Source organism: Alosa pseudoharengus, unplaced genomic scaffold, assembly GCF_046254945.1.
Source record: "Alosa pseudoharengus isolate Yale_2024_CS ecotype anadromous, Long Island Sound unplaced genomic scaffold, YU_APseudo_1.1 YU_APseudo_1.1_scf_1, whole genome shotgun sequence".
NCBI lineage: Eukaryota > Metazoa > Chordata > Actinopteri > Clupeiformes > Clupeidae > Alosa > Alosa pseudoharengus.
Window position 1 is genome coordinate 14828839 of NW_027468564.1, and position 26455 is coordinate 14855293.

Sequence of the window (26455 nt, forward strand, 5' to 3'; positions counted from 1 at the left end):
CTTTTAGCTGATGTTTCTCACTCAGCCACTGCAAAAAATGAATTCTAACCAAGTGTTATTAATCTTATATTAAGATTAAAAAATCTATTTGGTATTGTTTTTAGTATGAAAAGACTTACCTAGCGCCCTCTCAAAAGAACATTTTGACTTAATTTAAGAAGACTCTGACTTATTTTAAGGAGTCTTATCAAGACAAATTTGCTCAACGCACTGGCAGACAAATTTGCTTGTTTTTAGGACAAATTTGCTTAACGCACTGGCAGACAAATTTGCTTGTTTTCAGGATGAGATGTCTTAAAATAAGTCAATCTTTTTTTAAATTAAGTAAAATGTTTTCACAAGAAAGCGCTAGGTAAGTCTCTTTATACTGAAAACAATACCGACTAGTTTTTTTTATCTTGATATAAGATTAATAACACTTGGTTAGATTTTGTTAGATAAGCAGTTTTTGCAGTATACCTCCTCAGCCCCATAACACAGATGTTTTAATTATGTACTTGACTGAGCTATCCACTTACACTAGGCAAGGCAACTGATAAAAATATGCTTTTCACACATTACATTCATATCTAATGGACTTTAAGCAATTTCATGGTGGATGACAATGTTGCGATCTGCAGCACCATATAGAAAATAAGCATGAGGGTTGTATAAAAATTGTGCTGTGTATTCAACACAAGATTACTCACACACAAACTCCAGTGTCCTGGGTGCCAGGCTGGGAGAAGCACAACATCCTTGGATGCAAAGTCACACTGGAGAAAACAAAAAGAGATCAAAGAGGAACTTGAAGGACATGGGGTTAAAGCTGAGAGGCTAATTCTTTTCACTACATGACTACTTACAAGCATGGAATCAGCTGGGCAAAGAGAAAATGGAGGAAGCCAGGTCACCATCACATAGGCGTCCGCAGCAATAGTTGCTATCCCCTTTAATAAAAAAAAAGGATAGAAAAGACTTTGCCAACACTACATAAAATTCAAATTAAATTCCACACAAAACAGGTCCCTTCTTACAGAATTAAGATTAAAATGACTGCACCACTGACTTACATGTGCATTTGCAGTGTTTGCAATGATGTTGAAACAACAATTTGCAATCTAAAAGGAAACAGTCCACAAGTATAAGGTAAAAAAAGATACTGTACTGGAGTAATACTTACCGTTGCTTCTACATCTCTTTGTAGGCCGAGAGTCCAAAAGTCTGACCTTCTGAGCATCACGAGTTGAATAGGACAATGGGCTCATGTGGGTTGCCATCAATGTCCAACACATAATCTAGCTATGGGGGAATATGTAGAATATGATAAATCACTCATGCGTGTAATAACCTGACCTTAGCCAGATGAATTTCGTTCCGCTTAGCTCCGCCTAGCTTCACTCACATCCATCTGGGACCTCTTCCATTGAGACTACGTTTACACGAAGCAGGGTATTTTCCTAAACGAATATCTGGCCATCTACGTTTGCAAATAAAACTGCATGTACACGTTTTTTTTAAAAATGTGTTTACACGAACCCGTGTACATACATGCTGTCATGAGCACGCCAAACCACAGTGGCAGTCTAATGATAGCCTCAAGCTCACATTAACCAATCAGAACCCTGAAAAGTCGCACGTGAGAGCATGTAAATGTAAACATTGGTCGCACATTTGGTGTACTTCTGTTGCATACTGTGACGTTGGCTGCACAAAACTCCGTTTACCACAGTTTAGAACCAAACGCATAAACGGAGTTTTCCCAAAAAAAAACACTTTGGCCGGAGTTTTTTTGGATAACCGTTTTACGGGGCGAATTCTCCATTTGCGTCTAAATGAAAGGCTCAAACGTAGGGAAATGTCTTCGTTTATAAAATTACACATGCTCGTGTAAACGGGGTCTGAGAGTGATTTCTGCAACCGACTTTATGGTTCAGCCAATCAGGACGCAGGGCAGGAGTTTCATAGATATGACATAGCGTAGAAGCGACTGTGAGACTGTTATTAGCGTCATGGGTTAGCTTCGATGTGAGTGAAGTAGCACGTCAATAGATGACGGACAAGTGGCTTATTCAATCATATGCAAGCATTTTTTGATTAGGCCCAGCCTTCTGAAGCACCATTCCAATGGATCGGTTCCAGATGGATGAGTGGAGCTAGGCGGAGCGAAATTCATCTGGCTAGGGTCAGGTTATGCGTGTAAGACACTGATTGAAAAAGCTAGTATTACACCTTACTGCTTGAGAGAGTCTTGAATGTAGAGGTTGTTTCCAATCTGTAACTGGGGAGGCAAGATTACTGGAATCACCAGCTGAAATCAGAGAAAAGGAGAAAAGAAAGAGAATGCATTATTAGAAACATGTGTAATGTAATGTATACATAATGTAATGTATGTGTAGCCTCTAGCTCTCCATCCGCGCACGCCGTAATGTAATGTATGTGTACGATTACTTTTAAAAAACAGCTTCAAAATGTCCCATACGCTGAAATTGTGGTGGTGCATTTGGGTCCAATTCCTTTGTCTGAGATTGTGGATCTGGGAGATCACCACTTTCTCTTGTCTGTGAAGAGGACAAGAGACTGAATTCTGCCTGTCCAAACTGATTGAGTGTGAGTGGAATGTCAAGCTTCTTTAACTCCTCCATCAGGTCATGTTTTTCCGATGGTTGTATTGATGAATTATATTTCTCATTGTGAAAACATGTGCTGCTAGTAGCTAGTAGCATATAGCTAGTACTACTAACAGTTAAGGCACATGTAGCATAATGAACCTCTTAACATTTACATATACATATAGACTGAAACCAAAAAATATACATAACAGAATTTCACTTACTGGTTTATGAACGCACACAAGGTATGATAGGGGATGGATGGCAATGGATGATAGCTATACAGGATGGATGCACTTATCATCCCTACCCTACAGTCCTATCACAGTCCTCCTATCACATCAAAATCTCACTAACTACTAACGTTGAACACAGGGGGCGCTAATAAGCCACATTTCAATATCACCCCAACCCCAAGTCCTTCATCACACTTACGTTTGGCATATGCTTCCATGACAGCAGCAAATCAGTGAAGTCACGTGGACTTTCTGCCCTAATGTTGAATTTCAGGGAAACTACTTGTCCACATGGGCACATTACAACAGGCCAGCCACCTAAGGTAGAAAGAAGGGACAGAACAATATTCAGATAAATTAACAGTAGCCAGTGCAATGATTAACATTGCTGAGATAAACACTTGTGTTGTGTCAATTATTATTACTTACCAGATGCCCCCCAAACCTTCTGAAAAACTTTATCGAACTTGCTTCTCATTGCCATTTCTTCCCTGAGCCGCAAGATCAGTTCCATCTTTGATCCCTTGGGGTCAATTTTGCACTCCTGGCAAAGCTTGCAGATGGAATGGACCTGATATATTTCACAAACATAATGGTGTAATTGCTAGTAGCAGTAATATTTGGATATAGTATAGAAATGCAGATTATGTTCACCTTCAAATTGGATATCTCATCCAACAAACGGTCCTCTGTTATGTCCAACTCTCTGGAGAGATTTGTTGGCAGGGACACGTGGGCTTTCTCATACTCGGTATTGAGCACTTTGTTCGAATCACGGGTATGAGAGCCAATCCAAGGAGCCCAGTTGTTCTAAGTGGGCTGCACTTGGAAGAGATTTTGCCTGTCACCTGAGAGAAAAAAAGTTTGTGCTTAGGGTTTGTAAGTCATTTGGATAGGGCAGTTAACAGACAGGGATGGAACATAGTACCTCAATGGGTAACATGGCAGTTCACTTACTTGGAACAAAACCTCTGGCAATTCTTTCCAGACAGATAGACTCCCAGAAATCATTGATGTCCACCTTTCCATCAAATGACTCAGGTGGATTTTTAAGTTCACTGACTAAAAGTGAAAAAGAACTTACTTAGTACAGTTCAAATTAGTTCAAAATAAAAGTGTGTGTGTACGCGCATGTGCATGCATTCTTAAAATGTAAAATTAAGTAAATAAACCTGGACAATACCTGCCAAGCCAAAAACACAGTTCTTGTGAAGATCCATGATCACAACAGGTGGGTGGTGTCCACAGCGAACACAGGCAAAATCATAACTATTGTTGGTAAGTGCTTCAAAGTGAAGGTATCCATGTATCACTGTGTTTTTGTTTGGATATTTTTGACCAGAGGTCAGCTCACAGGTTTCAATGGCTCGACCTAGTGCTGTGTGTGTCTAAAATAAGATTTTCAATTAAAAAATGATACACAACAGGAACACATATAATATCCAAATTCACATATTGAAAATTAAACAGTTACCTGAAGGCAGTTGCGAAGGTGAATGCAAAAATGGAGAGTAAGAAGAACTCTGTCGTCAAAATTGTGGACGCCATCCTCCCATTCCTGATAGCGAACCACCATGCCACATGAACTGCATTGTTTGCAATAAGTTGTAACACCTGTGTAACATGAAGAAATCATGACAGAAGAGTCACCTAAAACTTGGAACGGTAAAATCACACAGTTCAATGTTAATTTTCCTAGACACTTACCCTCGATGACTCCCTTCAATGTGATTATTTTTGCTGATGTTGTAATGACCAAGGGTTTACCGAGAGAAACATTGCCAGGGCATTCTGGTCAAAGATGTTCCTTAGGGACAAAATGTTTCGGAAGTCCAGCCTCGCTTGACAGACCACAGAAATGTGCAGGCCAGTCTGCAGGGAGCCTTTTGTGGCTATGTATATACTTGATGATTCTTTTGTGGCTATGTATTAGAGCCCGACCGATCTATCGGCGGGCCGATATTATCGGCTGATATTAGGCATTTTCCAAACTATCGGTATCGGCATTTATAATGGCCGATAAATGAATATTTTAAAAATAAAATAAAAACGGACGAAACACCCTTCAACCATGTCATGAGTGTTGGCGTTGTATAGTTTGTCCTCCAGAGGGCACTCTACACCGTCCCTGCTGGCAACACTCGTGTATAACGCGCCACACATTCTGCAACCTGCTGATCCAGCCAGAGTCGGGCAGAGAGAACCAGTTATCTGCGAGTGAGATCATCAGTGAAGTGTGTTCATGGTGATTTGGTCACAAGACATACATTGCTTGAAATAACAATTAAACAAACATCCCCATCAGTTCTCTTAACTCAAATAAGCATGACTAAATTCGTGAAAACAATGTCCAGTTTTGCTGCTGTTAAATAAGCCGAGAGTGAAGCGGAATTAGCTAGTAATTACGTTACGTTGTTACAGTGTAGTTGACTGTCTGTCCTTTTAACTTTTGACAATGTGACTGAAGATGTATTTCTTTAATAGCGTGACAGTTATAGCAGTGAGACGTATCATCTCTCCCCGGTCTGTTATTTTGAAAGCGTATGTTTTACAATTTGCAGTATGACGTTATCCATTGCTAAATTAGTCATCATAGACTAGCTAACCACAAAGCTAGCTAATGCTATGAATATCAGTGGAAGACCGCTAACGTTAACATTAATGAGCTTGGAAACCACAACGAACTTATTCTGCCTAAATAAAGTAATGATTTATTACTAGTATATCTGTAGTTACAGTCCCTGCATTGTAAAATGTAAATTAGACGTGAGAGGAGTGAACATTTAGACATAGAGAAAAAGTATCAAACGTAGCATGTGCAAAACATAGCTTGTGCATAAAAGTTAGTTTTTCTTTTACACGTGTGTGAAATCCAATGACGCCAAGTGTGCGCTTCAGACTGTCGTTCAGCCGCAGCAGAGTTACATAATGGATTTAGATCACTAAATAGTAGGTTTTAGAAGGCAGGCAGCAACTGATGATTGAAAATGGTTTGATGTAGCTTGATGGAAATAATTTTAAAAGTGCAGGTAAAGGGATAAGCAAGCTGACATTTTAATTATAAGGTAGCTTATAAGGCAATAGGGACTAATTATTACACACGCACACTCAAACATTTAAGAGTGACCTTTATCTTGTTTAATGATAATACAAATGATGATGATAGTAATAATGTCATCATTATTTTTTGTAATTGTTAAGTCTTAGTTCAAAGTTATATTTATGAAACTTGTTGTTGTTATTGTGTTTTTGTTCAAAAAACTAAGTTTCATATCTTAAGTTTCTATTTTTATACATTTTATTTATCAGAACTTTAATATATTTCGATGTTCCTCTGTTCCACTGTGACAATATTATTTAAAAATAAACAAGTTTGTTTTTGAAATGCATTATCATATTATTTTAGTCAATACTCATAAATAACTACAAATAACTAATGTTAGGGAAATTTGTTAATGTTTTGTTGTTTGCGTTTCTGAAAAAATATATATATATATCGGCCGATATATCGGAATATCGGATTTTTAAATCAACAAATATTTGTATCGGTATCGGCCTTCAAAATCCTTTATCGGTCGGGCTCTACTATGTATACTCGATGATTTGTGGCTATGTATATACTCGATGATTCTTTTGTGGCTATGTATACTTGATGATTCTTTTGTGGCTATGTATATACTTGATGATTCTTTTGTGGCTATGTATACTCGATGATTCTTTTGTGGCTTTGTGTATACTCGATGATTCTTTTGTGGCTATGTGTATACTCGATGATTCTTTTGTGGCTATGTATATACTTGATGATTCTTTTGTGGCTATGTATACTCGATGATTCTTTTGTGGCTATGTGTATACTCGATGATTCTTTTGTGGCTATGTGTATACTCGATGATTCTTTTGTGGCTATGTATACTCGATTCTTTTGTGGCTATGTATATACTTGATGATTCTTTTGTGGCTATGTATACTTGATGATTCTTTTGTGGCTATGTGTATACTTGATGATTCTTTTGTGGCTATGTATATACTTGATGATTCTTTTCAAGTTTTGTTTTTGTGGGGAGTACCTACATTCAAAGCTGGGCTCTGCAGGCTCTTCTCCAAGATCACTCTCTTCTGCTTCATCATTTGCATTTGCAAAATACTCCCTCATTACTTGGAAGAGGTGCCACTTGGCAATGCACTTGTGAATGCAAGCTTGTTTCCCTGTGGCACAAGGGCAGTGCCATGTGTTTCTGACCATGTCAAACTTCACCATGGTTCTGCCAAAGTGGTTGCTGTAGGAGAAGTGTGGCTCATACACTGACACATATTTCTTTGTGGAAGAGCTTCCTACCTCAACCACAATGCTGAAGGGGATGCCTTCCTCAACCACAATGCTGAAGGGGATGCCTTCCTCAACCACAATGCTGAAGGGGATGCCTTCCTCAATGGCTGCAGCTTGTTTCTGAAGGCATTGTTTTTTCTTCTCCTCACTAAACCACTTGCTGTGGACAATTTCACGGAGGACATCTTTCCTTAAGCTGGATGTTAGAGGTGAGGGGTGGTGGACAGTATGTGGTCACAGTCATATGTAGCAAAACCACTTCTGTGCATTACCTCGGTATTTCTGACACAGTCATCCAATGCACACCTAATTTGGTGGTGCGGGCCAGATGTTTTTTTCTGGACGTGAATAGGCCCACTGTTACTGTTAAAGGACTTTAAAACTGCAAATATCCCCATATTCACATCCAGACATTCACACCCTAAATGCCGGTCCACTCTTACATCATCTTTGAGAGTAGGGTGCCGTCTTCCCATGTGTTGGTTCAGGTTTTTTATTCAAGACAACTGCACAAATCGTGCACTGCACCCGTCTCACTTGAGATGAACTCGCAATTGTTTTGGTTGTTGGTGGCTGAGTCACTTCTTCCTGCACAGGCTCATCCTGGGGGCTGGTATTCTGGCCTCTGGTTGGCACCCTGCAAATTCTGAGAATGGCATTCAGATTGTAGAGGATGACAGGTGTTCAGGTGTTTCATTAAGTTGTTCTTCCGTGGAAAGGTGATGCCACAGCAGTGGTAGTGACTGCCCTTTCTGCAGCTCAAATTGCATCTGTACATCACATACTCTGAAAAATAAATAGATCAATAAATAAATGAATAAATAAATAGACACAGGTAACAAAAACAATGTCTTGGCAAATACGATGCCGACAACTGACCATCAGTAACATATTTGTAACAATTTCATATCAATCAACAGAAACTATCATAGAATGCCATGATACAGGGCAAAGTGCAAGAAATGCCACATGCTGTCAGTGAGCACAGAATGACTTTTGTAACTCGATACTTCGGCTAAGTGATGTAATTTTGTAAGCTGTGTCCATCATCGATGGATAAAAAAATTTATGTTGCTTAATTAAGGTTATTTAAGTGAAGGCCATAATGTAGGGAAGGATGCAATATGTTGTAGGCTGTGTACATGAGGTGTACTGTACATGAGGTAGCCTAATGAGGAGGCAGTGTGCCACATGCAAGATGCACAGTTGTGATTGTGATGCATTCCGTGAATATCTTCATGGAGCTTTTTAAAATACTTTATACTTGTAATGAGGACGAAAATCTCTGAGTGTGAGCATGTCTATGTGTGGATGGCCAAAGACAAATTTCTACATTCAACATCCGCCTAAAACATACCTCCATGATTAACCACGTCTTTAAATGACTTTGCACACCCTTGTAGAGTGGACAAAAAGGGCAGTGGAGAAGTGTGCAGCCTGGGTCTGTCACATCTATGAAACTCCCGCCCTGCGTCCTGATTGGCTCTACCATACAATCTGGTGCCGAAATCACTCTCAACGGAACCGATCCCAGATGGATGTGAGTGGAGCTAGGCGGAACGAAATTCATCTGGCGAGAATCAGGTTAACAAATCGCCCTGGCTAAAACAGGCTACAGTGCTGGCTTGTGGGGACGAAACCATGACATTTTCTCATAAGCTACAATAATAGCATACATAACAATAAAGACATATTGAATCTTAAAAAGACTAAGTTATTATTACATTTTATATCATTAGCTACATGGCTCAAGCATCAACTTATGGCCTCCTTAAACCAAACAACTTTGAGAAGATTTGGGAAAGATTCATGAAAGATTGTAGTCTTTTGAGTAAAGCTTAAATGGGTGACATTAGTTAAAAAACTCCAATCTTTCAAGAATCTTTCCCAAATCTTGTCAAAGTTGTGTGGTGTAAGGAGGCCATTACCTGCACTACATCCTCTTTGTTCAGCTGGCAGCCCTCAATCAGGCTTGATTATCCCATCCCATGATCCTCTCCTGTCCTCTCTTTGTTGTTCGGTGTAAAACCTGGTGCAACCTACAACAACTTGACTGTGATTATGCTTAATTACACATAGCCTATTGTGTGTTTCATTTTAGATGAAAGGGAAATCAAAGAGTGGTTCGCCAAACGAGAAGCCTCCCACCAGGCTAAAGTGTGTGGCCACGAGTTTTAGGCCTCTCGCAACCTCATTCTTATTCGGGGACACAGTAGTTGCTATCTGGTTGACCAACAACCAGTGTGCTCTCACTGATAGCAAGTCTGATTGTTGACAGAGCCAAAACCCTTATGTGCCCCCCCCCCCCCCTTGACAATGTCGATAGAAAATGCAAAAACTGCAGGCAAAATTACTGAAGTAAGTAGCTTAAACCTAACTACACTATATTAGGCCTATTTCAAGTGTCAAAGCTGTAATTGTGGAGGATTTAGTATTAGTTAAGGCTAAGCCCATGGTGTTTAGCAACATTTAATAACACCTGTCTGTCTCATTTGGATTGAACATTTAATAACACCTGTCTGTGTTCCCGTGGGTTGCAGAGATACGGCAGCTCTGTTCCACTGAGGGACATACAATTAACTCAAATTAACTCGGTGCAGAGATACGGCAGGTCCGTACTGAGGGCCATACAATTAACTCAAATTAACTCGGTGCAGAAATACGGCAGGTCCGTACTGAGGGACATACAATTAACTCAAATTAACTCGGTGCAGAAATACGGCAGGTCCGTATCAGGGGTCCCACTGAGGGACATAAAATTGAGCCAGGGAGGCAGCACAATAACAGACACCCCGTGGAGGGAGGCAGCACAATAACAGTCACCCCGTGGAGGGAGGCAGCACAATAACAGTCACCCCGTGGAGGGAGGCTGCTATGCAGAAGGTGGCAGAGGCAGCCAATGTGTGGAGATCAGCCACTTATGAATAAATGACAATCAGTCATTTGGATTTAAGTTGAACTCTTCCGCATATACAACGGTGACCGTGAGTAGAACAATATAATCATAATACAGTCCTATGTAATGCTGACATTTTACAATCATAATACAGTCCTGTGTAATGCTGACATTTTACAATCATGATACAGTCCTTTGTAATGCTGACATTTTTCAGAGAAGCTGACAGGCAAACACAGGATGAAGAATCTGCACTCAGATCTGTGCAAAATTATATTTTATTTTATTCTAGCTTTCAATCATAGAGCTTCTTCAGGAGTGAGAGAAGCTGACACAAATGGAAACTTCTAAAGAAAATTAAAATGGGAAATTATGACTATAACATAACCTAGCCTATAGCTCCTAGTCCCATCCTCCTGAAAGCTGAATCACTACAAAAGCCTAATAAGTAGTTACTCTTCATTGGCTCACTATAGTGGCCTGAATTAAATTTAAATCTCTCACCTTGGCCTAGTGGTGGGTCGGTCGCAAACGAATCAGTTAGTTCGAACGGGTCTTGAACGACCAGAACTGATTCGCCTTTCCATTTCTTGTTTGTTCTTTCGTTTGTCGCTGAATCACACTGACCTAGTGCTGCTGTGAATGCCTATGGCCCAGCTCTGAGCTTCCTAGGGCGAGAGCCAAATGAGACATTCTCTGGCCAACCAATCGTATGCTGTTGTCTGTATTGTTTCTAAAACATTCTCATCAAATTAGCCAATGAGGGGCAGGAATGCATAGCAACCGTTTTCATGAAAAAAAAACAAAAACAAATGGGCTAGTAAGACTAATGGGAGAGCATACAATAAAAAAATAACGATAATGGTTTACATTAACAATACCATTTTTACATTTCAATATTGGCATTTACATTTGAATATCTGTCTAATGGTAAATGCATGCTGTCTTTGTATTTTCTGTCATGCCAGGTTAATAAAATAATTGGATGTCTCTTCAATCTGTCTCGTTGGTTCATTCGTTCTCACACGAAGATCCCCACCTGTTTGACTTAGGTCTGTTGTTCTCGTTAAGTCAGTCACTCGTTCTTGGTTTGCCCCAGAGTGATTATCTGTAGCCTAGGCAAAATGGGGTCTTGAAACCTTTTCATCAATATAATATTTCTGCCAAGCCTACTATACTGGGTCTTTGTTCCTTTATGAATGAACACATTTTAAACAAAGAAATTAGCTGGTCTAGCAGTACTCCATTTACTTTCAATATGTCAATTTAATGTCAAGGCGAATGAACACATAGCTACTGCTGCTTTGTCTAAAATCATGAAGTTGCAGCTTTATATTTGCCACTACAACTACAGTGTTGTTTTGACCGTTCCCATGGTCGTTTGTGAACGAGGAGCTGAGAACCTGCATTCCATGATTCACCGCTGAACTACGTTGTACCGGAAATGCGACTGAACGAACGATTCAGAACGAATCATCTTGACGAACTGAACGACGCGAACTGTGTCATGAGAACAAACGATAAAATCCATCACTACCTTGGCCTATGGGACTTTTTATATATGACACTTATGGGATTTGCTCCCTGCAATTCTATGATAAGTAAAAGTATAAGTATATATACTCTTTTGATCCCGTGAGGGAAATTTGGTCTCTGCATTTACCCAATCCGTGAATTAGTGAAACACACTCCGTACACAGTGAAGTGAAGCACACACTAATCCCGGCACAGTGAGGGGTTAGGTGCCTTGCTCAAGGGCACTTCAGCCGTGCCTACTGGTTGGGGTTCGAACCGGCAACCCTCCGGTTCCAAGTCCGAAGCACTAACCAGTAGGCCACGGCTGCCCCAAATCTATAGCTTTATGTCCCCAAACACCCACTGTGGTCTTCTGATGAGTGTACAAGTGTAAACGCAACAATGCAACAACGCTAGGTCAATTTCAAAACTCTTATTGTCAGTGGTAGTTGGTGGAATGATTTGCCCAGTGCTCTGTGTTCCTGTACGGAGCCCTAGAGGTGTCATCGCAAAATGTTTTGCATGTTGTGCAAAATGTGCGCTCGTTTTACTAACTATATTGTGCACTCGTTTTACTAAATCATACGCTCGTTTTACTAAATTTTGCGCTCAGTTTACTAAATCGTGTGCACAATTTACAATATTGTGTTCTCGTTTTACTTCATTTTACTAAATTGAAGTAAACTAAATTCTCATTTTACTAAATTCTCATTTTAAGCATAGTAAAACGAGGGCACTATTTACTAAAACGAGCGCACGATTTACTAAAACGAGGGCACTATTTGTGAACATGGTTATAGAACATTGGGTGCACGATCGACTTTTGTACACCACAATTTGTAAAACGTGCACTCAATATTGTCTTGACACATGTAAACATGAGCATGTTATAGTATATTCGAGATCTCGATCTACTAAAACGCACCCACGAATAATTAAAACGAGGACTCGAAGAAATTAAATTGTGTGCACAAAAACGTAGTGTGGTGTCAAGGGGGGTATCCCCGGGAATGACGTCGGGAGGTGTGTCACTTGTAGTGACGTAGGGGGAATCTCATTGATTGCAGTGCACCTGGATATAGCAGGCTATACGTTAGACCGGCACATCCGGGAACTTGACTCGTGACAAACGTTCCCGCCCCTTTCGGGGGGAAAACAAACAACCCCTCTCATTAACTCCAACGCAAATTAGGGTCAATAAACGTAATTCGTACAGAAATCGCAGGAATAAATAATAACAAAAAATACCACAAATCAATATGACCACTCAATACATAACCACTTTGCCGGTCGTTGACCGTGAAAGATACCTACAAAAGCTTAATTCAATTAATATAAAAAACATGTCCCTTCAGTCTCCCGAGTACGAAGTGGTGCAACAACCCCACTCTGTCATACCCGGACATTTACTCGTAGCCTCTCATCGAGTCTCCAGGTAAGTAACTAAATTGTTTTCCTGTATTTTTGCCTTCATATTTGAATTTTAATGTAGTGTAGTTGACTCACAGGCTCAGATGTAAAGTATGTTAGTTAGATAATTCCGAGATATGATAATTTCTGTCATAGCCGTTAAGTGTTAGCCTAGATTTCTGTTTTCTTTGGTCTGATTCATTTTTGGTGTAACGTTAGTTGTTTGTCTTTTGAAGACTAATGAACGATATTATAATTTCATAAAGATTTAATAACTAGGCTAATATTTATTTGCCAGCAAAGCTGTAGCCTAACCCACCTGCAACTTTTCGGCATGTCTACCGGTTCACTTTGGCTTGTTCTGAGGGAATGTTTTCCCCTCAAAAGGGGCATGGCGCAAACAACCTGCTCTGTGTGACGCGGGTCCGGTTGTAAGTATAGGTGGGAGAGCAGATGATTGTGTGTGTTTGCACAGGCCCCTTGCCATCTTCGTCCAGCTGAATGTTTGCTGGAGCGTTTGTTGAGGTCCACGTTTATGCTGTGGTGTTTATCGCGAACGGTATGAGTTACATAGCGTGAGAAGCAGAGCATCATGTACGCCACTGTTTATGTCTCCTGTTTCATAGTCCGTATCAAAGCTAACTGCGTTGTGTGCATCATATCGGTGTGCAGGTGGGTTATATGGTGAGGCCCATCGGGCACTAGAGGGAACCATATTGTGTTGGGTGGGTATTATTACTAATACGCAGTAGCCTATTTATACCAACACCAGTAGGTCTACGTATTGTACTGGAAGAAACTGGAATCCATCCATTTCCACAGAATTATTTTTGGACTGATCCCTTATACCTGTTCATTCTTACTCGTCGCTCGACTAATCGTGACTAAATTCGCTGCAAACGCTTAACTTCCTGATATAAAAAGAGAGAAATCTGAATGTCTGATATTTGACAGCACACTTTATGCAGATTAGCCTATAGCTTAGGCCTACAATTTTTTATTACAACTGTTACGCTATTCAGGGCAGGTTGAACAGTGTTTGCGCTGCTGCGCTACTTTGTTGCGTTACTCCTGCTGTTCCTTGTGTCCCCCTACAGGCCATCTTGCGTCCCGCCAAGCGCTGATTGTGGGTTGGGCAACATCTATAAGGACGCCCTGTTTGACGTCTGGGCGCTCTCTCTGACATTCGCTTCCCGTCCGATCCCGTCGGCAGATGCAGGGCAGCTTCGTGGTGCCTCGCTGGCACGTCACGTTCTTTGTTTAGCTTTTTGTGTAGATTTAGTTATTTTGTTGTCCAAGCACGTTCCCCATATGGGATTGATCTTTGTTGTCTTTAGTTAATTCATATTTAGAGCAGGTGGTATTCGGTGATGGGGTTTCACGTTATTTAGTTTAGGTTTAGTTCAGCACAGCAATAAGCGGACCCGGAAGACTCACAACAACACCATGTCTTTTGTTTCTGGTCGGGAGTCAGGCAAGATCTATATTTCCCCGCAGATATGTGTGGTCAGGGTTTCCTTTCTATTCTGTTTTAGTTGCTTTAGTACCACCATGCTCAGTTTATGTCAAACCACAATCCTTTATTAAATTAAGTTGTTATACACCGTCACCGCTTCTCTATGGCCTTTGTATGTTATGTTGCACCATTTCATATAATTTGATGGGCTCGTAACAACAACTATACCTCTTTAATTCAGCTGTCTGGTTGAAGCCTGGAAATATTGTAAACAAGTAGCATAGTTGGCTAGCTTATCATAGTCTACTGATTGGACTGTTCAGTTTCCCCATGTGTGTTTAAATTTCAAGGTAGTACTTGTTCACCATGGGACAGGCCCTTTTGGGAAACATTGGTATTGAGATGTAGCCTGACGTGCCAGACCCACATTAAAATGTAGTGTCTGGGGACTGCTCAGTCAGAGGGGCGGGACAATCAAGTCTTTCAAATTCCCTCTGCACGCAATACGACAGCGCTACAACTCATAAGTCCCATGCGTTTTCCACCAGCGGAGGTAGTTGGCTAGTTCAAACTTTTGCCAACTTAAAACAAGCTTAACTCGTGTCACACTGTTTGCCAACAGCAACATCCATCTTCTTTGTTGTCAAGTAGCAGGGAATTCAAGCCGAACCGTTGCAACTCTGCCATCAATCATTATGTTAAGCCCGCTTAACGTCTCTATAAACAATGTGATTGGCCCTATCGAAGTTTAATTTTTCCAGCTCGCAAGCCAACGGAGAGTTGCTAGACTAGCCCGGGCTAAGGAATGTCTAGATTTCTAGGCTAATTGAGATGATCAGTCAACTTGAATGCAAGAGTTTTAAACAAATATATGCAGCATGCTAATTATGCTAAGCGGATTTAATAGTAATTTAGCTTAGTAGTCATCTACTATGCTTCCTTGCTTTTGTCACGATTCAGTCACGATTGTGAATGTTTAATTTGGATTGTGCTGGCCGAGTCGCACGTGTCCATTGCGAGAGAGGCCGGGGCAAGGAGAGGGGGTTTACTTCTATACTGTTTGGCAAAGTTGAACACATAGACTACAATAAAAGCAATGAGAGGTATGCAATTATGATTTATTTATTTATTTTTGGACAATGTAGCCTACCGGTAAGTAAAGTGGGAGATGTACGCGTAAGCTGCAAAAGCACTGTGTGAAACACTAGAAAGGGTGTGTCGCGGTTCTGCCTTTTCACCGGTTCGTGGATATGAGTATCACGATTTCGGTTTCGAATCACATATCGTTACAGCCCTAGAAAACAGCTACTCTCAGAGACGCCCACTGATCTCACTTCCGTTGTGTTCATGGGCAAAAGTTCCTACTGAAACCAGTGTGAAATTGCTGCCGATACAAAGACTAACCAGAGATGGCTACAAAGGCAAACTAAACACCATCGTTTTGGTTGTTAGTTCGCTGTCGGCGGTATTTTCATGAAACACCCAGTACATGTGCATACTCACAAGGTCGAGAGGTGGATTTTATCGTTTGTTCTCATGACACAGTTCGCATCGTTCAGTTCGCAAAGATGACTCGTTCTGAATCGTTCGTTCAGTCGCATTTCTGGTACAACGTAGTTCAGCGGTGAATCATGGAATGTAGGTTCTCAGCTCCTCGCAAACGGTCAACACAACACTGTAATTTTAGCGGCAAATATATAGCTGCAACTTGATGATTATGTGTACTTTTAGACAAAGCAGCAGTAGCTAATGTGTTCATTCACCTTGACATTAAATTGATATATTGAAGTAAATAGAGTAGACTACGGCTAGTGTTGTGGAAAATTAACCACTTTCTCGAACCTCCAATCTCAATAAGCACTCTGATGTCAAAGGACCTGAAGGAGAACACCAAGACGAGAGATGCTGAAGACTGTTGATTCTTTATTTGCCGTCTTGCAGTGAAGATACAATTCTAACAGCGTCAGGACTGGACCGTCAGGCAAGAGAGCGATGGGTAACAGCTGCTTCCCCGATGAGATCTGATCTGAATGTGCCTGCGCTCTACCTTTTATGCTTCTAGGGGCCTGGGAGATGTCTCTTTCTCCTAAGACCCCAGGCCCCTTTTAGCCAATGTGGTGATTTTATCTAAACATAATGCTCGTGTGTGTGTGTGTGCGTGTGCATGCTGGTTTATTAGAAACACATGTGCGCATGCTGGTTTATGGCTGTTATGCAACATTTACTGGAAGTCATGAGACTGGGCTGTCGGGGACTGAGAGTGAAACTGGCAGTGAAAATAGAACCAAACAAGGCTTAGGAGAAATGGAGGGGTTTACAAGAAAAGGAGGCAGAACCAAAAGTGAAAGTACACATAGAACCAAAACAAACACATACTCTGCCTGGCAACAGATTACACATAGGACCTGGTCACATGTATTCTGCCCAGCAACTACGCCTGTTTGAGTCGTGATTCACTCGGATCTTTCACCCGTATCTTTAAATTAACCCACGAGTCGCGAGTCTCTAGTATCATTAACTCGGATCAGTTGAGTCCTACTACAATTCAATCTAAAACGATAAACAGCGCCACACACAAACCTCTTGCAACATTAGCTAGCCTACTAGCCATCATATCTGCCAAAAATGTAACCATTTCGTAAGTAGGATAACCACAACTCCACAAATCAACTCAAGCGACTGAGTGAGCAGGCAGTCTGAGATAACTGGTTAACTTCCCGCAGAGCCGGGTTAGTCGGATCAGCCGGCCGGTTAGGCTACATGAGAACGAGTCGGCTACGTTGTCATGAGTGGCTGTAGACGAGCGAGTAGCTCCTCCTCAAAGTGAAAATCAATTCCACAACAAAAGCCATTCTTCACCTCTTAAATAACATTCAATGTTCTGCATGTAGCCTAGGCATACTTTAGATTTGGTGTATAGATGTGTAGCATATTAAAATGCAATTAGGTCGCGAAGACAGTCCGAAACATTGCAAGCTCTGTATGGAGCTGCTCAGGCTAGTACGCCTGTTTGAGTCGTGATTCACTCGGATCTTTCACCCGTATCTTTAAATTAACCCACGAGTCGCGAGTCTCTAGTATCATTAACTCGGATCAGTTGAGTCCTACTACAATTCAATCTAAAACGATAAACAGCGCCACACACAAACCTCTTGCAATATTAGCTAGCCTACTAGCCGTCATATCTGCCAAAAATGTAACCATTTCGTAAGTAGGATAACCACAACTCCACAAATCAACTCAAGCGACTGAGTGAGCAGGCAGTCTGAGATAACTGGTTAACTTCCCGCAGAGCCGGGTTAGTCGGATCAGCCGGCCGGTTAGGCTACATGAGAACGAGTCGGCTACGGCTACGTTGTCATGAGTGGCTGTAGACGAGCGAGTAGCTCCTCCTCAAAGTGAAAATCAATTCCACAACAAAAGCCATTCTTCACCTCTTAAATAACATTCAATGTTCTGCATGTAGCCTAGGCATGCTTTAGATTTGGTGTATAGATGTGTAGCATATTAAAATGCAATTAGGTCGCGAAGACAGTCCGAAACATTGCAAGCTCTGTATGGAGCTGCTCAGGCTAGCCGGGTCAGTTGGATCTGCAGGGCGGGCCGGTTACGTTGTTATGAGTGCGAGTCAGCCGAATCAGCCGGATACGTTGTCATGAGTGGATCAGTAGACGAGCGAGTAACTCCTCGTCAAGGTTAAAAGAAAATCCACAACAAAAGCCATGCGTTCACTTCTGAAATAACATATATTCTGCACGCATAGCCTACTTTAAAATGCAATTAGGTCGCGAAGACAGTCTGAAACATTGCAAGCTCTGTATGGAGAGTAGACTAGCCAGTGGATCAGCCAAGCGGGCCGGTTACGTTGTTGTTATGAGTGCGAGTCAGCCGAATCAGCCGGCTAGTTGTCATGAGTGGATCTGTAGACGAGCAAGTAGCCTAGTTTCTACTTGTGTCAAGGTGATAATAATAATAGGCCTAATGAGAATAGTAGTAGTAGTAGTAGTAGTAATAATAATAATAATAATAATAATAATAATAACTAGAAAAGCATTTCCTGAAGGAAATACAGTGCATGAAAATGCAAAAAATATGATGTAAAATATCATACAGCGTAAAAACAAACTATATTGGTTGCTAGGTAGATGAGGTTTAATATAGTTGGAGTGACTGAACAGTTAAATAGGTGGATAGTTTATATGGTTAAATGATTTGCTTGGTAGATAAGGTTTAATATAGTTGGAATGATTGAACGGTTAAATAGGTGGATAATACTTAACTTAGTTAACTTAGCTAATGTTTTCATTTTTAGTAGTTATGCTAACTAGCATGTTAGCAATGCTAACATGCTAACTATGTTAACCATGTGACTTTGCTAACTAGCATACTAACATGCTAGCATGCTAACCATTTTACTTAGCTAACTTAGCTAATCATTTTTAATAGTTTTGCTAAAAATGCTAACTAGCATGCTAACATGCTAGCATGCTAACTATGCTAACCATGTGGCTTAGCTAACTTAGCTAATCGTTTTTAGCAGTTTTGCTAAAAATGCTAATTAGCATGCTAACATGCTAACTATGCTAACCATGTGACTTAGCTAACTTAGCTAATCATTTTTAGCAGTTTTGCAAAAAATGCTAACTAGCATGCTAACATGCTAGCATGCTAACTATGCTAACCATGTGACTTAGCTAACTTAGCTAATCATTTTTAGCAGTTTTATAAAAAATGCTAACTAGCATGCTAACATGTTAGCATGCTAACTATGCTAATCATTTTTAGCAATTTTGCAAAAAATGCTAACTAGCATGCTAACATGCTAGCATGCTAACTATGCTAACCATGTGACTTAGCTAACTTAGCTAATCATTTTTAGCAGTTTTGGAAAAAATGCTAACTAGCATGTTAACATGCTAGCATGCTAACTATGCTAACCATGTGACTTAGCTAACTTAGCTAATTATTTTTAGCAGTTTTGTAAAAAATGCTAACTAGCATGCTAACATGTTAGCATGCTAACTATGCTAAACATGTGACTTAGCTAACTTAGCTAATCATTTTTAGCAGTTTTATAAAAAATGCTAACTAGCATGCTAACATGCTAGCATGCTAACTATGCTAACCATGCTAACTAGCTACAGTGGGTAGGAGTCATAGTTGATGACAAGTAACAGTTACAATGGCTGAACAGTTAAAAAGTTCAGTAGTTTAAAGGGTTAAATTGTTTAACAGTGAAATATTGTAGTGAGGACTTTTATTTTGAAACAGTTTTTGGCAGAGGAAGCAGTTGGACAGGATGTGTAGTCTTAATAGGGCCAGTTTGTATGCTTAAAGCCTGAGACTGGCAGTTGATGCAGCTGGCCCGAACACCTGCCATAGGATTCTAATTGCTTAACGGCCGTATTGTGATGTCATAATCATAATGTTAAGTCAATGGGGAAATTTTGATTAGTTTTTAATTAATAGTTTAAAAAGTATAAAAGTTACAAAGTTGAAAAATACAAAGCTCACATGTCCTAAGTAAGACCTACGTAACATAGTTTGAATGAAGTTTCTACGTTAAACGGTTGAAGCTGCATTAAGTGCGTTAGAAGAATAATAATAATAATAATAATAACTAGAAAAGCATTTCCTGAAGGAAATACAGTGCATGAAAATGCAAAAAATATGATGTAAAATATCATACAGAGTAAAAACAAACTATATTGGTTGCTAGGTAGATGAGGTTTAATATAGTTGGAGTGACTGAACAGTTAAATAGGTGGATAGTTTATATGGTTAAATGATTTGCTTGGAAGATAAGGTTTAATATAGTTGGAATGATTGAACGGTTAAATAGGTGGACAATACTTAACTTAGTTAACTTAGCTAATGCATTTTTAGTAGTTAGCAATGCTAACATGCTAACTATGTTAACCATGTGACTTAGCTAATCTAGCTAATCATTTTTAGCAGTTTTGCTAACTATGCTAACTAGCATGTTAACATGCTAACTATGCTAACCATGTGACTTAGCTAACTTAGCTAATCATTTTTAGGTGTTTTGTAAAAAATGCTAACTAGCATGCTAACATGCTAGCATGCTAACTATGCTAACCATGTGACTTAGCTAACTTAGCTAATCATTTTTAGCAGTTTTATAAAAAATGCTAACTAGCATGCTAACATGTTAGCATGCTAACTATGCTAACCATGTGACTTAGCTAACTTAGCTAATCATTTTTAGCAGTTTTGTAAAAAATGCTAACTAGCATGCTAACATGCTAGCATGCTAACTATGCTAACCATGTGACTTAGCTAACTTAGCTAATCATTTTTAGCAGTTTTGTAAAAAATGCTAACTAGCATGCTAACATGCTAGCATGCTAACTATGCTAACCATGTGACTTAGCTAACTTAGCTAATCATTTTTAGCAGTTTTGTAAAAAATGCTAACTAGCATGCTAACATGCTAGCATGCTAACTATGCTAACCATGTGACTTAGCTAACTTAGCTAATCATTTTTAGCAGTTTTGTAAAAAATGCTAACTAGCATGCTAACATGTTAGCATGCTAACTATGCTAACCATGTGACTTAGCTAACTTAGCTAATCATTTTTAGCAGTTTTGTAAAAAATGCTAACTAGCATGCTAACATGCTAACATGCTAGCATGCTAGCATGCTAACTATGCTAACCATGCTAACTAGCTACAGTGGGTAGGAGTCATAGTTGATGACAAGTAACAGTTACAATGGCTGAACAGTTAAAAAGTTCAGTAGTTTAAAGGGTTAAATTGTTTAACAGTGAAATATTGTAGTGAGGACTTTTATTTTGAAACAGTTTCTGGCAGAGGAAGCAGTTGAACAGGATGTGTAGTCTTAATAGGGCCAGTTTGTATGCTTAAAGCCTGAGACTGGCAGTTGAAACAGGTGGCCCGAACACCTGCCGTAGGATTCTAATTGCTTAACGGCCGTATTGTGATGTCATAATCATAATGTTAAGTCAATGGGGAAATTTTGATTAGTTTTTAATTAATAGTTTAAAAAGTATAAAAGTTACAAAGTTGAAAAATACAAAGCTCACATGTCCTAAGTAAGACCTACGTAACATAGTTTGAATGAAGTTTCTACGTTAAACGGTTGAAGCTGCATTAAGTGCGTTAGAAGAAGAATAATAATAATAATAACTAGAAAAGCATTTCCTGAAGGAAATACAGTGCATGAAAATGCAAAAAATATGATGTAAAATATCATACAGAGTAAAAACAAACTATATTGGTTGCTAGATAGATGAGGTTTAATATAGTTGGAGTGACTGAACAGTTAAATAGGTGGATCGTTTATATGGTTAAATGATTTGCTTGGTAGATAAGGTTTAATATAGTTGGAATGATTGAACGGTTAAATAGGTGGATAATACTTAACTTAGTTAACTTAGCTAATGTTTTCATTTTTAGTAGTTATGTTAACCATGTGACTTAGCTAACCTAGCTAATAATTTTTAGCAGTTTTGCTAACTATGCTAACTAACATGTTAGCATGCTAACTATGTTAACCATGTTACTTAGCTAACTTAGCTAATCATTTTTAGCAGTTTTGCTAAAAATGCTAACTAGCATGTTAGCATGCTAACTATGCTAACCATGTGACTTAGCTAACTTAGCTAATCATTTTTAGCAGTTTTGTAAAAAATGCTAACTAGCATGCTAACATGCTAGCATGCTAACTATGCTAACCATTTGACTTAGCTAACTTAGCTAATCATTTTTAGCAGTTTTGTAAAAAATGCTAACTAGCATGCTAACATGCTAGCATGCTAACTATGCTAACCATGTGACTTAGCTAACTTAGCTAATCATTTTTAGCAGTTTTGTAAAAAATGCTAACTAGCATGCTAACATGCTAGCATGCTAACTATGCTAACCATGTGACTTAGCTAACTTAGCTAATCATTTTTAGCAGTTTTGTAAAAAATGCTAACTAGCATGCTAACATGTTAGCATGCTAACTAGCATGCTAACATGTTAGCATGCTAACTATGCTAACCATGTGACTTAGCTAATCATTTTTAGCAGTTTTGTAAAAAATGCTAACTAGCATGCTAACATGTTAGCATGCTAACATGTTAGCATGCTAACTATGCTAACCATGTGACTTAGCTAACTTAGCTAATCATTTTTAGCAGTTTTGTAAAAAATGCTAACTAGCATGCTAACATGCTAGCATGCTAACTATGTTAACCATGCTAACTAGCTACAGTGGGTAGGAGTCATAGTTGATGACAAGTAACAGTTACAATGGCTGAACAGTTAAAAAGTTCAGTAGTTTAAAGGGTTAAATTGTTTAACAGTGAAATATTGTAGTGAGGACTTTTATTTTGAAACAGTTTTTGGCAGAGGAAGCAGTTGAACAGGATGTGTAGTCTTAATAGGGCCAGTTTGTATGCTTAAAGCCTGAGACTGGCAGTTGAAACAGGTGGCCCGAACACCTGCCATAGGATTCTAATTGCTTAACGGCCGTATTGTGATGTCATAATCATAATGTTAAGTCAATGGGGAAATTTTGATTAGTTTTTAATTAATAGTTTAAAAAGTATAAAAGTTACAAAGTTGAAAAATACAAAGCTCACATGTCCTAATTAAGACCTACGTAACATAGTTTGAATGAAGTTTCTACGTTAAACGGTTGAAGCTGCATTAAGTGCGTTAGAAGAAGAATAATAATAATAATAATAATAATAATAAAATGCCTTGGAATAACAGTACAGTGCATTTTCATGCACTGTAATAATAAAATGCCTTGGAATAACAGTACAGTGCATTTTCATGCACTGTAATAATTTAGTCACTGCAGGGCATTTCTATGTTCCTGTTTCTATGTCTACATTGAAAGTCAATTGCTTAGGCTAAGACAATAAATAAACAGTCTGGCTCAAACTGCTTTCTTTCCCGTGAGTGGGTGGAGGTTTTGATGCTATTATATTAGGCTATTTTATATTATATTATATTATGTTATATTATATTATATTATATATGATATTATATTAGTCTACCTAACATGATATATGTATAGCTATGATTAATAGGCTAATAATATTAGTTGCCTAGTATTAGCTGCCTATAATACCTATTAGAATAGATTCCTAGTAGCCTACTATTAGTATATAGTAGTGGTAATAAACATTGTAGCAGAGTAGCATTAGACCTAGGCAAATTTTCTATTGTTAACAAAACAACAACAAATAATTAATTATTATAATATAGGCTACCCTCCCTGTCAATAAGATCAAAGTTTCTGAACATGAGCACCAAAAAGATGAACAATGTGTGGATGCACTTTGACCAGGAGACCAAAACTCTTAGGCTAAATGCAAGTACTGCAAAAACCTGGTTTCAAATCATGGAGGATCCACATCCAACATGAGAAGGCACTTAACGAAATGAAGCACCCCACTGCACTGCTTGAACGTAGGACTGAATTTCTTTGCGATTTCGTCCCCTTAGAATTACAAGGTTCTATCTGACATTTTTGTCAAAATTGAGTTATTTACATATTCCTAATCTATTATAACTTGTTAACATTATCCAAGGTGTTTTAAAACTTTTTTTGCACTTTTGGTTGTTTTATCTACAAAATAAAAAGGTTCTATTTGCGCAGTCAAACTCAAACTTGGTGTTATAAGGTTCCATCTGTGCTCCAATCATCACTTGGAATGCATACAAGAGGACCAATCACGTTCTGCGATGTTATGTTGTTGCTATTCCCGCCTGATTCAGCAGTGAGTGTTGTGCAACTGTCAGTGGTAGCCCACTTGAAAATGTCAAAGTCAAGATTTACCCGAAATCTACGAGTGCAAGACTTCATTGGCACTATTACCAACGATCCCCTTACAGAGGGCAGGTAAGTTCTCTTTCTAAAAATCGTTTTATATCTAGCTAGTTAAAGAGTTTGTTTTCGTTGGGGTAGCCAAGTAAGCTTACTTGCTAACACTAGCTAACTCTAGCCAACTTAGTTATCATGCTAGCGAATGAAAGCAAGTGGACTGAAGTTAATTTAGTAGCCTATCTTTTGTCAACATTTGGAGGCAAGCAAAACTTGGTGGAATTATGTTGTTGAAGAAACATTATTCCCTCTTTTATTGTTTTAAGTTCCATTAAAGTGTTTGTTTTCTTTGTGGTAGCCAAGTAAGCTTGCTAGCTAATGCTAGCTAACTCTAGCCAACTTAGTTATCATGCTAGCTAATGATAGTAAGTGGGCTGAAGTTAATTTAGTAGCCTATAGTTTGTCAACATTTCGAGGCAAGCAATACTTGGTGAAATTATGATTTTGAATAAACATCTTCCCTCTTTATTTTTTTAAGTTCCATTGAAGGGTTTATTTTCATTGCGGTAGCCAAGTAAGCTGGCTAGCTAACGCTAGCTAATTGTAGCTTTCCAATGTCAATCTAGACACGGAGGCAAGCATAGGATTGTTTTTGAATAAATATCATTGTAGACAATTACTTGAGTAGCATAACATTAATGCTATTTTAATAATGGTATTTTAATAACCTAATCTGTTTAGCCAGTCATTAAGGCCACTGCTTTGTTGTCTGTTTTAATGGTGCCAAATGGTGTGTCTAAAACTAGAAAACATCAGGAACATACCAGGAGGAGAGGAAGAAAAAGAAAGAGGGCATCCAATAAAATCACAGAGGCAAGTGTAATGTTAGTACTGAGGAGCAGAGAAGGAAATGCACAGTAGAGAATATAACATGATGAATGAAGTGATGAGGAGGAAGAAAAAAATGGACACGGACAGAAAGCCAAGCATTAGTGTAACAACAGTTTTGCAATACAAGATAATAAAAGATAGTGAGCTGATAAAAGAATATGTTAGATATTGAATTTTAGATTGTATTTTATATTTTAATTTTAATTGCACACAAATATATAATATGGGGAAATATGCATTATTTTCCTTCAGGCCAGTGATGAGGTCGAGCCAGCTGGAAGTGCAGTGGGCCTTCAGCCACAGGTCACAACGAAAGAGGAGAGGACTACAGTGGAGGAGCAGGGGGCTACAGTGGAGGAGCAGGGGGCTACAGTGGTGATGCAGGGGGCTACAGTGGAGGACCAGGGGGCTACAGTTGTGATGCAGGGGGCTACAGTGGAGGAGCAGGGGGCTACAGTGGTGATGCAGGGGGCTACAGTGGAGGACCAGGGGGCTACAGTGGTGATGCAGGGGGCTACAGTGGTGCAGAAAAAAAAAACAAGAAAAAAACATTCAAATCCATCGGCATGGAAAGCAAATACCCGCAAGGTACAATTATTGTTCATACTCCGAGGTACATTAATATATTGTATTGTTGATTGAATTGATGTCATTGATGATGATGATTGATGATGAAATGAGATAAGACCAGTTTGCCAACATGAGTTACAATTAAGCTTATTGTTCATACTCTGAGATATATTAATATATTGTATTGTTGATTAAATTGATGTATTTGATTGATTTATGATATCAAAAAGGTAACAATTTGTCTTTGTATTTACATTTCTATATTGTATTATCCTTTCCTGAGGTACTTCTTAATTGTAATGTATTGTCTATTGCCGTATAAGTTAATGTCTACATTTTAATTGATCGCTGAATAAACCATCAGAAGAAACAGTAATTTTGTACTTTCATTTAAGTTATCCTTCCTTTCTACTGGCCTGCAGCACTATCTAAATCAAAGGTCTCTAAAATGTACATCTGCACTAGACTATAACTTGCATCCCTTAACATTGTTAAGCTTTTTATAAGCAACAGCTGTAGTGTTACAAAAAAAAACATTGTTTCCTTTCATGTTTTGTAAGATAGAACCTTATAATTCCAAGGCGACTGTGAGTTTTTAGAATTACAAGGTTCTATTTACATTTGACCTGTTCCAAAAAGCCCCACTTCCGATTTTTCAAAGATTTTAATATTTCACATTTAGAACACATTTAGGGTGTATGTAACTTTAATGGATTAAATAAACCTATACCATATAGCAGTTTTGTTATTTAGAATG

At 39.0% G+C, this 26455-nt stretch overlaps 1 pseudogene; it reads right to left on the reverse strand.

Annotated features, from left to right (window-relative positions):
* Nucleotides 1-2212: 2212 nt before the first annotated feature.
* LOC143117159 (HMG domain-containing protein 3-like) lies at nt 2213-7602 on the reverse strand (annotated as a pseudogene).
* Between the last annotated feature and the right edge of the window lie 18853 nt (nt 7603-26455).